At 39.6% G+C, this 14,738-nt stretch overlaps 1 pseudogene across 1 annotated transcript; it reads left to right on the top strand.

Annotated features, from left to right (window-relative positions):
• Positions 1–4,183: 4,183 nt before the first annotated feature.
• LOC105502682 lies at positions 4,184–5,567 on the top strand (annotated as a pseudogene). The gene has a single exon (XR_001000382.1). The product of XR_001000382.1 is annotated as a keratin, type I cytoskeletal 18 pseudogene (transcript).
• The last annotated feature ends 9,171 nt before the right edge of the window (positions 5,568–14,738 follow it).

The raw sequence follows: 14,738 nt of genomic DNA, 5'->3' as shown, positions 1-14,738 counted from the left end.
TGTGTTATTTAATATCCAAGCATTTTGGATGTTCTAACTATCTTAATCCATGTAAGCTGCCCTCACACAATACCATAGATTGAATGGCTTGTAAACAATATTTATTTTTCACAGTTCTGGAGTTTGGGAAATCTAAAATCAAGGAACTGGCAGATTCAGCATCTGGTGGGAACTAGCTTTCTGGTTTATAAACAATCATGTTTTTGCCATATTCTCACATGCAGAAAGGTCAAGGGACTTCTCTGTGTCTCTTTTACAAGGACACTAATCCTATTTGATGGCTCTGCCCTCATGATCCAATCGCTTCTCAAAAGCTCCACTTTCTAATATCATCACATTGGATGTTAAAATTCAACATATAAATCTTCAAGGAACGCAAGCATTTTGTGTAGAGCATCAGCTGTCTTTCTGTTACTGATTTCTGGTTTAATTGCTTTTGTTGTCTCAGAGAAGACATTATATGACTTCTACTCTTACCTTTCTTCCTACTTTTGTTAGGGTAAATGGCCTGGCATGTGGTCTATCTTGGTGGACATTTCATGAGGACTTGAGAAAAATTTGTAATCTGCTGTTGTTAGATGAAATAGTCTATAGATGTCAATTACATTCAGTTAATTGGTGGTACTGCTAAGTTAAACTAAGTCCTTATGATTTTCTCCTGCTGTCTGTCCATTTCTGATAGAAGGGTATTAAAATCTCCAACCATAATAGTGGCTTCATCTATATCTTCTGTGGTTCTATCAGTTTTTGCCTCACATATTTTGAAGCTTTATTTTTAGATGAATGAACATTAAGAATTACTGTGTCATCTTGGAGTACTGACCCCTTTATCATGATGTAATGTTTCTTTTTAGTCCTCAAAACTTTTCTGGTAGTTAAGTCTACTCTGTCTGAAATTAATATAGCTACCTCCTCCTTTTCAAATTAGTGTTTGCATGGTACATACTCTATTACTTTTAGGCTATATGTATTGTTATATTAAGATCAGTATTTTTCTAGACAGTGGAAAGTTGGAATTGCTTTTGGATCCACTCTGACATCTCTATCTTTTAATTGCCGATTTAGACCATTGACATTTGAAGTTATTGTTGATATAGTTAAATTAATATCTATCATATTGGAGACTGTATTTTATTTGTTGTTTGGTCCTCTTTTGGCCTTCTACACTTTTTCTGACTTTCGTGGTTTGAATTGAGTGTTTTGTAGCATTTCATTTTCTGGTATACCAATTATACTTTTTTTTGTGATTGTCCTAGAGTTTGTAACATTTATAACTAATCCACATCCACTTTCAAATAACACTATACCACTTCACGGGTAGTATGAGTACCTTATATTAACAAAATAATTCCCTCCATTCCTTGTATCATTGTTGTCATTCACTTCACTTGCACATAAGCATACTTAAATACATTCTTGCTATTAATATTTTGAACAAACTATTTTATGTTAGATCATTCAAGACGGGCGGATCACGAGATCAGGAGATCGAGACCATCCTGGCTAACACGGTGAAACCCCGTCTCTACTAAAAAATACAAAAATCTAGCCGGGCGAGGTGGCGGGCGCCTGTAGTCCCAGCTACTCGGGAGGCTGAGGCAGGAGAATGGCGGGAACCCGGGAGGCGGAGCTTGCAGTGAGCTGAGATCCAGCCACTGCACTCCAGCCCGGGCGACAGAGCGAGACTCCGTCTCAGAAAAAAAAAAAAAAAAAAAAAAAAAAAAAAAAAAAGGGCTTTTAATAAACTTGACTAATTGATTTTCTAATGTTCTTTCTTTACATAAATCCAGGTTTCTGACCTGTACCATTTTTCTTCTCTCTGAAGATCATTTAACGTTTCTCACGAGGCATATCTACTGGCTAAAACTCCCCTCAATTTTTATTTGTCTGACAAAAGTTTTATTTATTCTTTATTTTAGAAGCATAATTTCAGAGTACAGAATTATAATTTGTTAGTTTTTTTCCCTCTTATTTTAATATTTCGCTCCATTTTGTTCTCGCTTGCATGGTTTCTGAGAAGTCAGATATAATTCTCATCTTTACTTTTTTATAGGTAGAGTTTCCCCCACTTTGGCTTCTTTCAAGAGTTTTTTCATGTCACTGATTTTTTGAAGATTAAATATAATACATACAGGCATAATTTTTGTGTGTATGTGGCACTTTTGTTGCTTAATGATCTCCGAGCTTCCTGAATCTGTGGCTTTGGTTTTGTATTAATTTGGGGGAAATTCTTAGTTATTATTGTTTCATTATATCATCTTAATCTCATGAGATACCCTTTCAGTAGCTTTTACTCAGTTAACTCAACTGAAAATGGAGGATATAGCTCCCAGTTTCTCAGATTTTCTCTTAGTTTTGGTGTTACTGATTTTCTTTTTCCTATACTTTATTTTGTATTTAATATCTATTCTAGTGGGATATTTGGATAGGATGAATGGAAAACATCAAGCTAGATACCACTTAATATTAAGGAAAAATAGAAGCTAAATCTGTTTCTCTATCATTTTAAAGACCACAATTATTTGCTTACAGTATGTGCTCATTTAAAACTGCACATATATACGAAAGAAATATGTTCTGTTCAGTGGGCCTGTATGTTACAAATTTAATAATAAAATAACACTTTTAAAATAAAAATAAACAAATGCTTCTGTAAAATATTAATGACTTTCTCAAAATAGTTTCCATCTTTCTAAGATCAGATGGCATGATTATGAAACATATCCGTCTGCCTACCAGATCGTATATAACTGATACATATTATTTTCTTTTCTGTTCCATTTCTCTAGACATGCTGTGTCTCAATTTTGATGCAAATTCCTGGTATATAATTATTTATTCTCCTTTGCTTTACAAATAGATACTTTGTAAATGAATCTTATAAGAAAATTTTAACAACTACTCTTTTGGAGAATGGGTCAAAGAAGATTGTAATCTCTTTTTACTTTCAGCATTCTCTTATATTTTTTCTTACATTTCCTATCCCCAGCACACTTAGAGATTCTGTCTTTTCTGTATTAATTTCCCTTATAATATAAATGTTACATTCACTGTAATAATAGTTATTGCACTTACAGCCAATCATGCATCTCTGTTTTAATAACCCTTAACTTAAAGTATTCCTGCAGCATGACAATAAATTTCTTTGTCCTCTCTTTCATGCAAAATAAATATTATCCACTAATAACAGCACATTGGCTTATGTGGAGAGAGCTATTTATGAATATTGCCTATAGATGTTGACTAGTTTATGATCCTTGGACAAATAGCTATACACTTCTTCCTTTTCCTTCTTTCTTTTTTTTGAGACAGAGTTTCACTCTTGTTGCCCAAGCTGGAGTGCAATGGTGCAATCTCAGCTTACCGCAACCTCCGCCTCCTGGGTGCAAGTGATTCTCCTTCCTTAGCCTCCACATAGCTGGGATTACAGGCATGCACCACCACGCCCCGCTAATTTTGTATTTTTAGTAGAGACAGGGTTTCTCTACGTTGGACAAGCTGGTCTTGAACTCCCAACCTCAGGTGATCCAGCCACCTTGGCATCCCAAAGTGCTGGGATTATAGGCATGAGCCACCATGCCATGCCAGCTATATGTTTCTTTAAACTTAGTGCATTACATTACCTTGTCCAATGCTTAATCCATTTTAGAACATTCTTAATTCTTTATTAAAATAGTCTCATCTGTGACTGCAGAATGGCCTCCTTCCATTTAAAGATGTTTAAAGCCATTGCATCCATTTAGCCTTCTTTACTAAGTCTGAAGGATTTTAAACATGATCTTATCTATTCTCTAAGCATAAAAATGAAATCTGTCCTACATTAATACACAAATCACTAGATTTGTAAGAGAGGTAACATGGTTCTAATGACTCCAAATAGTTTGTGCAATTCAAAATCCTTCAGCCTTCTTTCATCTTGACTATGTTTTCACCAATAAATTTCTCTCTCTCTTAAGTTGTTGTTTGCACACACTTCAGCCCACAGAAATACCTCATATCCTTACTGGTTTTCAAGAAAAATAACTATTCCAAAGCAGTGATTGTTTCACCAATGGATCCTAGATTTAGCACAGTTAAAAATAGAAAGAGAAAGGTGAAAATTTATATAAATTATTTTATACCCAACCATGTTAAAATAAAATTCGGTAATCTGAATGTTAAAGTCCCTAATATAGGGCAAAGCCTGAGTCCTGTCGTCTCGCCTTCCTCCCATACAGCATGAGCTTCACCACTCGCTCCACCTTCTCTACCAACTACCGGTCCCTGGGCTCTGTCCAGGCGCCCAGGTACGGCGCCCGGCCGGTCAGCAGCGCAGCCAGTGTCTATGCAGGCGCCGGGGGCTCTGGTTCCCGGATCTCCGTGTCCCGCGGCAGCATGGGGTCCGGGGGCCTGGCCTCAGGGATGGCCGGGGGTCTGGCAGGAATGGGAGGCATCCAGAACGAGACGGAGACCATGCAAAGCCTGAACGACCGCCTGGCCTCTTACCTGGACAGAGTGAGGAGCCTGGAGACCGAGAACCGGAGGCTGGAGAGCAAAATCCGGGAGCACTTGGAGAAGAAGGGACCCCAGGTCAGAGACTGGAGCCATTACTTCAAGATCATCGAGGACCTGAGGGCTCAGATCTTCGCAAATACTGTGGACAATGCCCGCATCCTTCTGCAGATCGACAATGCCCGTCTTGCTGCTGATGACTTTAGAGTCAAGTATGAGACAGAGCTGGCCATGTGCCAGTCTGTGGAGAATGACATCCATGGGCTCCGCAAGGTCATTGATGACACCAATGTCACTCGACTGCAGCTGGAGACAGAGATCGAGGCTCTCAAGGAGGAGCTGCTCTTCATGAAGAAGAACCACGAAGAGGAAGTAAAAGGCCTACAAGCCCAGATTGCCAGCTCTGGGTTGACCGTGGAGGTAGATGCCCCCAAATCTCAGGACCTCGCCAAGATCATGGCAGACATCCGGGCCCAATATGACGAGCTGGCTCGGAAGAACCGAGAGGAGTTAGACAAGTACTGGTCTCAGCAGATTGAGGAGAGCACCACAGTGGTCACCACACAGTCCCCCGAGGTTGGAGCTGCTGAGACGACGCTCACAGAGCTGAGACGTACAGTCCAGTCCTTGGAGATCGACCTGGACTCCATGAGAAATCTGAAGGCCAGCTTGGAGAACAGCCTGAGGGAGGTGGAGGCCTGCTACGCCCTACAGATGGAGCAGCTCAATGGGATCCTGCTGCACCTGGAGTCAGAGCTGGCACAGACCCGGGCAGAGGGACAGCGACAGGCCCAGGAGTATGAGGCCCTGCTGAACATCAAGGTCAAGCTGGAAGCTGAGATTGCCACCTACCGCCGCCTGCTGGAAGATGGCGAGGAATTCAATCTTGGTGATGCCTTAGACAGCAGCAACTCCATGCAAACCATCCAAAAGACCACCACCCGCCAGATAGTGGATGGCAAAGTGGTGTCTGAGACCAACGACACCAAAGTTCTGAGTCATTAAGCCAGCAGAAGCAGGGTACCCTTTGGGGAGCAGGAGGCCAATAAAAAGTTCAGAGTTCATTGGAAAAAAAAAAAAAAGTCCTTAATATAAATACCTGTTTATTTTAGATATCATGAGAAAAAAAAAAAAAAAAAAAGACACAGCATCTTTTCCATGGTTTTTTGCTCTTGATTCCAAGACAAAGATGTAGTCAAAGTTCCAGCCTTGGGATGGACAAAATTCAGGATGGATGGAATGAAAAAATGTCCTTCATAACTATATCCTGACCAATTTGGGGTCCACCTTTAAGAAATTTCTTTAGAATAAATAGACTGTATATTTATTTACTAAAGTTTTTTGTGAAAAATAAAGGCAGGTACCACAGAAATTCCACCACATAAATGACACTCTGTCTGGGTACCAAGGACAGCTAGGAAGAAAGGTCCAGAATTTCCAGCAGTGCTAAATGGTAAAGGTCTTTTCCTGTTAAACTCAGCTGACAAAGAATGGAAGAGTGGGCTATTTCTCCAAATGTGCATAAACCAAAGCAAAGCTACAAAGAACATGAAGAATTAGAAACATACAATTAAAATAAATAAACAAACAAATAAATAAATAATTTACAGCAACCAGCCTAAAGAAAAAGAAAACACTCCATTGCCCAATAAAAAAATTCAAAAGAATGTTTTAAAGAAGCTCAGTGGGTTACAAGATGACACAGACAAGCACCTCCTCTGGGATACAGCAAAAGCAATACTAACAGGGAAGTTTCTAGTAATAAATGCCTACAGCAAAAAAGTAAAAAAAAAAAACAAAACAAAAAAACTTCAAATATGCAACCTAATGCTGTATTTTTAAAAAGTAGAAAAACAAGAACAAACTCAACACAAAATTAGTAGAGATCTGTGAAAATCTGAACTAAAGAGAGATGATTTCGGGTATCTGGTGGAGGGAATTTCTAAGCAGCAAACATTCAAGAGGAAGTAGAGCATAAAAGTTTGGGAAATTTGCAGCCTAACAATGCAGTAGAAAAGAAAATCCCATTTTCTGGAGAGAAATACAAGCTTGCTACAGAAATTTGCATAATTAGCAAGGAGCCAAATGCTAAATTCCAAGACAATGGGAAATGACTCTAGGGAATGTCAGAAACCTTTACAGCAGCTCCTCCCATCACAGGCCTGGAGGACTAGGAGGGAAAAATGGTTTCTTGGACTGGGTCCAGGTCCTCCCTGCTCTGTCCACCCTCAGGACTTGGTGTCCTGCATCCCAGCCACTCTAGCCATGGCAAAAAGGAGCCAAGGTACAGCTCAGGCCATTGCTTCAGAAGGTGCAAGTCCCAAGCCTTGGTGGTTTCCACATAGTGTTGGGCCTGCAGGTGCACAGAAGACAAGAATTGAGGTTTGGGGACCTCCACCTCAGTTTCAGAGGATGTATGGAAATGCCTGGATGTCCAGGCAGAAGTTTGCTACAGGGGCAGAGCACTCATGAAGAACCTCTCTTAGGGTAGTGCAGAAGGGAAATATGGGGTCAGAGCCCCCACACAGAGTTCTCACTGGAGAATTGCCTAGTGAACTGTGAAAAGAGGGCCACTGTTCTCCAGACCCAGCAATGGTAGATCCACCAACAGATTGCACCATGTGCCTAGAAGAGCCGCAGACACTCAATGCCAGCTGTGAAAGCAGCTGGGAGGGGGGCTGTACCATTCAAAGTCACAGGGGCAGAAATGCTCACAGCCATGAAAGACCACCTGTCTTGCAACAGTGTGACCTGGATGTGAGACATGGAGTCAAAGGAGATCATTTTAGAACTTTAAGATCTGACTGTCCCACTGGATTTCAGACTTACATGGGGCCTGTAGCCCCTTCATTTTGGCCAATTTCTACAATTCGGAATGGGTGTATTTACTGAACTCCAGTACCCCCATTGTATCTAGGAAGTAGCTAACTTGCTTTTGATTTTACAGGCTCATAGGTGGAAGGGACTTCCCTTGTCTCAGATGAGACTCTGGACTTGGACTTTTGGGTTAATGCTAGAAAGAGTTAGGACTTTGAGGAACTGTTGGAAAGGAATGACTGTGTTTTGAAATGTGAGGACATGAGATTTGGAAGAGACCAGGAGTGGAATGATATGGTTTGGCTATATCCCTACCCAAATCTCATCTTGAATTTTAATCCCCATAAGCCACATATGTCATGCGAGGGAGCTGGTGGGAGGTAATTGAATCATGGGTGTTGTTTCCCCCATGCTGTTCTCATGATAGTGAGTGAGTTCTCATGAGATGTGATGGTTTCATAAGCGTCTGGCATTTCCTCTGCTGGCACTCATTCTCTTTTCTGTTGCCCTGTAAAGAGGTGCCTTCTGCAATGATTGTACGTTTCCTGAGGCCTCAAAGTCATACAGAACTGTAAATCAATACAAGCTCTTTTGTTTGTAAATTCCCAGGTCTTGGATATTTCTCCATAGTAGCATGAGAACAGACTAATACACTATCAGAAATAAGACAGGCAGACAAGAATACAGAAACAAAGAATGAAAAGGAACAAAACCTTTGAGAAATATGAGATTATGTAAAAAGACTGAACCAATGACTTATTGGGGTACCTGAAAGGGATGGGAAGAATGGAACCAGGTACAAAGACATACTTTAGGATATCCAGGAGATACCCCAACATAGCAAGATAGACTAACATTCAAATTCAGGAAACCCAGAGAGCCACAGTAACTTACTCCACAAAACATATAATTCAACCCCAAGACATATAATTCTCAAATTATCCAAAATGTAATTAAAAGAAAATACATTAAGGGCAGCCAGAGAGAAAGGCCCAGTCACCTACAAAGAGAATCCAATCAGGCTAAAAGCAAGCCTCTTAGTGGAAACCCTACAAGCTGGAAGAGATTGGGGGCTCATAGTCAACAATCTTAAATTAAAAAATTTCCAACTCAGAATTTCGTACCCAGCCAAACTAAGCTTCATAACTGAAGGAGAAATAAGATCCTTTTCAGGCAAGCAAATCCTGAGGGAATTCATCACCCCTTGCCCTGCCCTGCCCCGCCCTGCAAGATCTCCTGAAGAAAACACTAAATGTGGAAAGGAAAAACCACTAGCCACTACAAAAACACACTGAAGTACTCAGGCCAGTGACAACATGAAGCAACTACATAAACAAGTCTGCAAAATAACTAGCTAGCATCATAATGACAGGATCAAATTCACACATTCACACATAACAATATTAACCTTAAATGTAAATGGGTCAAATGCCCCAATTAAAAGACACAGAATGGCAAGCTGTATAAAGAGTCAAGCCCCATCAGTGTACTGTCTGCAAGAGACAAATCTCACATGCAAAGCCACACATAGCCTCAATATACAAGGATGGAGGAATGTTTACCAAGCAAGTAAGAAAACGGAAAAAAGCAGGGGTTGCAATCATAGTTTATGACACAACGCTTTAAACAAATAAAGATCAAAAAAGACAAAGAAGGGAATTACATAATAGTAAAGGGTTCAATTCTCTAAAATGAGCTAACTATCCTACATGTATATGCACCCAATACGGGAGCACATAGATTCATAAAACAAGTTTCTAGAGACCTACAAAAAGACTCCTACACAATAATTGTGGGAGACTTTAATACCCCACTGACAATATTAGGCAGATTATCAAGACAGAAAATTAACAAAGATATTCAGGACCTGAAATGAGCTCTGGATCAAGTGGACCAGATAGATATCTACAGAACTCTCCACCCCAAAACAACAGATATATGTTCTTCTCATTGCCACATGAAACTTACTTTAAAATTGATCACTTAATTGGAAGCAAAACATTCCTCAGCAAATACAAAAGAACTGAAATCATAGCAAACAGTTTTGCAGACCACAGCACAATTAAATTAGAATTCAAGATTAAGAAACATACTCCAAACCACAAAACTACATGGAAATTGAATAACCTGCTCCTAAGGGATCCCTGGGTAAATAATGAAATTTAGGCAGAAATCAAGAAGTTCTTTGAAACAAATGAGAACAATCAGACAACATACCAAAATTTCTGGGTTGCAGCTAAGGCAGTGTTCAGAGGGAAATTTATAGGACTATATGACCACACCAAAAAGCTGGTAAGATCTCAAGTCAACAACCTAACATCACAACTAAAAGAACTAGAGAACCAAGAGCAAACAAACTCCAAAGCTAGAAGAAGACAATAAATAACCAAGATCGAGCATAACCAAAGGAGCTAGAGATATGAAAAACTCTTGTAAAAATTAACGAATCCAGGAACTGGTTTTTGAAAAAAATAATTAAGTAAATAGACTGCTTGCTAGAATCAAAAAGAAGAAAAGAGAGAAGAATGAAATGGACACAATCAGAAATAAGGAGGATATCACCACTAACCCTACAGAAATACAAATAACCATCACAGAATACTATAAACACCTCTGTGTACATAAACTAGAAAATCCAGAACAAATGAATACATTCCTGGATCCATGCACCCTCCCGAGACTGAACCAGGAAGTAATTGAATCCATAAATAGATCAATAAGGAGTTCTGAAATTGAGGCAGTGCTAAATAGCCTACCAATAACAACAACAAAAAAGCCCAGGACTAGATGGATTTATAGCTGAATTCTACCAGAGGTACAAAGAGAGGCTGGTACAATTTCTACTTAAACTATTCCAAACAATTGAAAAGGAAGTACTCTTCCCTAACTCATTTTATGAGGCCAGCATCATCCTACCAATACCTGGCAGAGATACAATCATCCTACCAATACCTGGCAGAGATACAACAAAAACAACAAAAAAGAAACCCATATCCCTGAGGAACACTGATGCAAAAATCTTCCTCAATAAAATACTGGCAAAATGAATTCAGCAGCACATCAAAAAGCTTATCCACCATGATCAAGTTGGATTCATCCTTGGGGTGCAAGTTTGGTTCAACATATGCAAATCAATAAATGTAATTTATCACATAAACAGAACTAAAGACAAAAACTGCATGATTATCTCAATAGATACAGAAAAGGCCTTCAATAAAATTCAATATCCCTCCATGTTAAAAACCCTCAATAAAATAGGTATTGAAGGAACATATCTCAAAACAATAAGAGCCATATCTGATAAACCCAAACCCACAGCCAATATCATACCAAATGGGCAAAAGCTGGAATCTTTCCCCTTGAAAACCAGCAGAAGACAAGGATACCCCCTCTCTCCACTCTTATTCAGCATAGTATTGGAAGTTCTTTCCAGGCTTATCAGGCAGGAGAAAAAATAAAGTGTATTCATATAGGAAGAGAGGAAGTCAGATTGTCTTTGTTTACAGATGACATGATCCTATATTTAGAAAACCCCATCATCTCAGCCCAAAACCTTCCTAAGCTGATAAGCAACTTCAGCAAAGTCTCAGAATACAAAATCGACATGCAGAAATGACACACATTCCTATACACCAACAACAGACAAGCAGAGAGCTTCTAATTCATAATTTGTTATGAATTATCTCCCAGTCACAATTGCCACAAAGAGAATAAAATATCTAGGAATACAGCTAACAAGAGAAGTGAAGGACCTCTTCCAGGAGAACTACAAACCATTCCTTAAGGAAATTAAAGAGGACACAAACAAATGAAAAAGCATTTTATGCTTATAGATAGGAAAAATCAATATCGTGAAAATAGCCATAATGCCCAAAGTTATTTATAGATTACATTAAACTACCATTGACACTCTTCACAGAATCAGGAAAAAAAAGTATTTTAAAATTTACATGGAACCACAAAAGAGACTCTATAGGCAATTCAATCCTAAGTAAAAAGAACAAAGTTGGAGGCATCACGCTACCTGACTTCAAACTATACTACAAGGCTACAGTAACCAAAACAGGATGGTACTGGTACAAAAACAGACACATAGACCGGTGAAACAATCGAGAACCCAGAATTAAGACAACACACCTACAACTATGACCTTTGACAAACCTGACAAAAACAAGCAATGGGGAACAGATTGCCTTTTCCATAAATGGTGCTGGGAGTAAAAGCTAGCCATATGCAGGAAGTTGAAAGTGGACCCCTTACTTAAAGCTTATATAAGAAATTAACTCAAGCTAGATTAAAGACTTAAATGTAAAACCCAAAACTATAAAAACCCTAGAAAAAAATCTAGGCAATACCATTCAGGACTTAGGCATGGGTAAAGATTTCATGAAGAAAACACCAAAAGTAATTGCAACAAAAGCAAAAATTGACAAATGGGATATAATTAAAATAAAGAACATCTGCACAGCAAAAGAAACTACCATCAGGGTGAACAGACAACCTACAGAATGGGAGAAAATTTTTGCAATCTATCCATCTGACAAAGGTATAATATCTAGGAAGGAAGTTAAACAAATTTATAAGAAAAAAACAAACAATCCCATAAAAAGTGGGCAAGGACATGAAGAGACACTTCTTAAAAGAAGAAATCCATGCAGTCAACAAACATATGAAAAAAAGCTTAACATCACTGATCATTAGAGAAATTCAAATCAAAACCACAATGAGATACTATCTCATGCCAGTCAGAGTAGCAATTATTAAAAAGTCGAGAAACAACAGATGCTGATGGGGTTCCAGAGAAAAAGGAACACTTTTACACTGTTGGTGGGAATGTAATTTAGTTCACCCACTGTGAAAGACAGTGTGGTGATTCCTCAAAAATCTAGAAGCAGAAATACCATTTGACCCATCCTCAAAATTGAATTGCCTCCACCAGGTCCTGCCCTTGATATGTGGGGATAATGGGAATTCTGGGGATTACAATTCAGGATAAAATTTTAGGTAGGGACACAGCCACACTATATCATTCCATCCCTGGCCTTTCCCATATCTCATGTCCTCACAGTTCATAACATAACCATGCCTTTCCAACAGTCCCTCAAAGTCTTAAGTCTCAACCCAAAAGTTCAAGTCCAAAGTCTCACCTGTGACAAGGCAATTCCCTTCCACCTATAAGCCTGTAAAATCAAAAGCAAATTAGTTACTTCCTAGATACAATGGGGTACAGTATTCCAAATGGTAAAAATTGGCCAAAATGAAGGGGCTACAGGCCCCATGTAAGTCTGAAAAGCAGCAGGGCAGTCAAATCTTAAAGCTCTAAAATGATCTCCTTTGATTCCATGTCTCACATCAGGTCACACTGATGAAACAGGTGGGCTCTCACAGCCGTGGACAGCTTCAGCCCTATGGGTTTGCGTGGTAGAGCCACCCTCCCAGCTGTTTCTATGGGCTAGCATTGAGGGTGTGCAGCTTTTCCAGGCACATGGTTCAAGTTGTCAGTGGATCTACCATTCTAGGGTCTGGAGGATGATAGGTCTCTTCTCACAGCTCCACTAGGCAGTGCCCCAGTGGAGACTCTGTGTAGGGGCTCTGACCCCACATTTCCATTCCACATTGCCCTAGTAGAGGTTCTCTATGAGGGCTCCACTCCTGAAGCAAACTTCTGCCTAGACATCCAGGTATTTCCATACATCCTCTGAAATCTAGGTGGAGGTTCCCAAACATCAATTCTTGACTTCTCTTCACCCACAGGCTCAACACCACATGGAAGCTGTCAAGGCTTGGGGCTTGCACCCTATGAAGCAATGACCCAAGCTGCACATTGGCACCTTTTAGCCATGGTTGGAGCTGAAGCATCTGTGATGCCATGAACCATGTCTCAAGCTACACAAAGCATGGGGACCTGGGATCCAAGCCATGAAACCATTTTTCTCTCCTAGGCCTCCAGGCCTGTGATGGGAGGGACTGCCATGAAGGTCTCTGACATGCCCTTGAGGCATTTTCTCCATTGTCTTGAAAATTAGCATTTTGTGCCTCATTACTTATTCAAATTCCTACAGCAGGCTTGAATTTCTGCCCAGAAAATGGGTTTTTCTTTTCTATTGCATCATCAGGCTGCAAATTTTCCAAACTTTTATATTCTGCTTCCTCTTGAGGGCTTTGCGACTTAGAGATTTCTTCCATCAGATACCCTAGATCATCTCTTTCAAGTTCAAAGTTCCACAGATCTCTAGGGTAGGGACAAAATCCCACCAGTATCTCTGCTAAAGCATAGCAAGAGTGGCCATTACTCCAGTTCTGATTATGTAGTTCATCATCTACTCTGAGACCACTTCAGCCTGGATTTCTTTACTGACATCGCTATCAGCATTTTGGTCAAAACCATTCAACACATTTCTAGGAAGTTCCAAATGTTTCCACATCTTCCTGTCTTTGTCTGAGCCCTCCAAACTGTTCCAACTTCTGCCTGTTACCTGGTTCCAAAGTCACTTCCATATTTTCAGGCATTTTTTCTATAATATTTAACATCATCTTTGTCATCACTGTTATCACAATCACCTTAATTCAGAATTATTTTGGCTATTTTACCACCAGTAAATTAATGAACAACTGGAGCTTCATTAGTAACTTTAAAAATTCTTCAATATGCACTTCTGGCTTATTTACAGACCCTGAAGGTATATGTTTGCATGTGTAAGGAGGTTAAAAATTATTTTTTTCTGACTTGACATACAGAACCCTTTAAAGTCACGACCTTGTTTTTATCATCGAGCAAAGTCAGGCTAGTGGGTGTGCCAGGCATGCACAACTACATCTTCAATCACTGTATTTCAAGCATTGGCAACAGCAAATACAGCATCTTTTGTACTGAACTCCTTTTGATTACCTTCTGTACTCATGCCTCTGTTCAGTGTTACTAGTGTGCTGTTCAAGAAAGTGTTTTATATTTAATCTTATTGATCTAAGGATACCCTTGTCACATGGCTGAAGGAATAAAGTCACTTCTGGGGAAAATTACTTGCATACATATTATTTTTTATGAGAATTTCAGCTGGAAGATGAGAAGAATAGTTTTCAAATAATAAAAAAATCTTGCAGTCATCGTCTAGTCTAGCTTCCCTGCAGTGAGCACTGGTACAAGCTGCTGGTACAAAACGCTTGTGAAACCAGTTAGAAAAGATGTTTCTGGTTATCTGTACGTTTTCCCAGCACAATAATAGACTTGTGAGATATTCATTCCTTGAAAGTAATGACTAGGCAAGCGTTAGCCTCCTACAGCAATATTACACTTATGTGTGCCTGCTGCATTAGCACATCCCAGAACAGCTATTCTGTCCTTGGCATTCTTAATTCCTGTAGGGGCTGTCTCATCAGCTTTCTTTCTGGGGCAGTAATGCCAAAAAGGTGATATTTCATCAGCATTATAG

The sequence above is a fragment of the Colobus angolensis genome, unplaced genomic scaffold (assembly GCF_000951035.1).
Source record: "Colobus angolensis palliatus isolate OR3802 unplaced genomic scaffold, Cang.pa_1.0 Scaffold12, whole genome shotgun sequence".
Lineage (NCBI taxonomy): Eukaryota > Metazoa > Chordata > Mammalia > Primates > Cercopithecidae > Colobus > Colobus angolensis.
The sequence above is the reverse complement of the archived record's forward strand: the minus strand, read 5'-3'. Positions and strand labels throughout refer to the sequence as shown.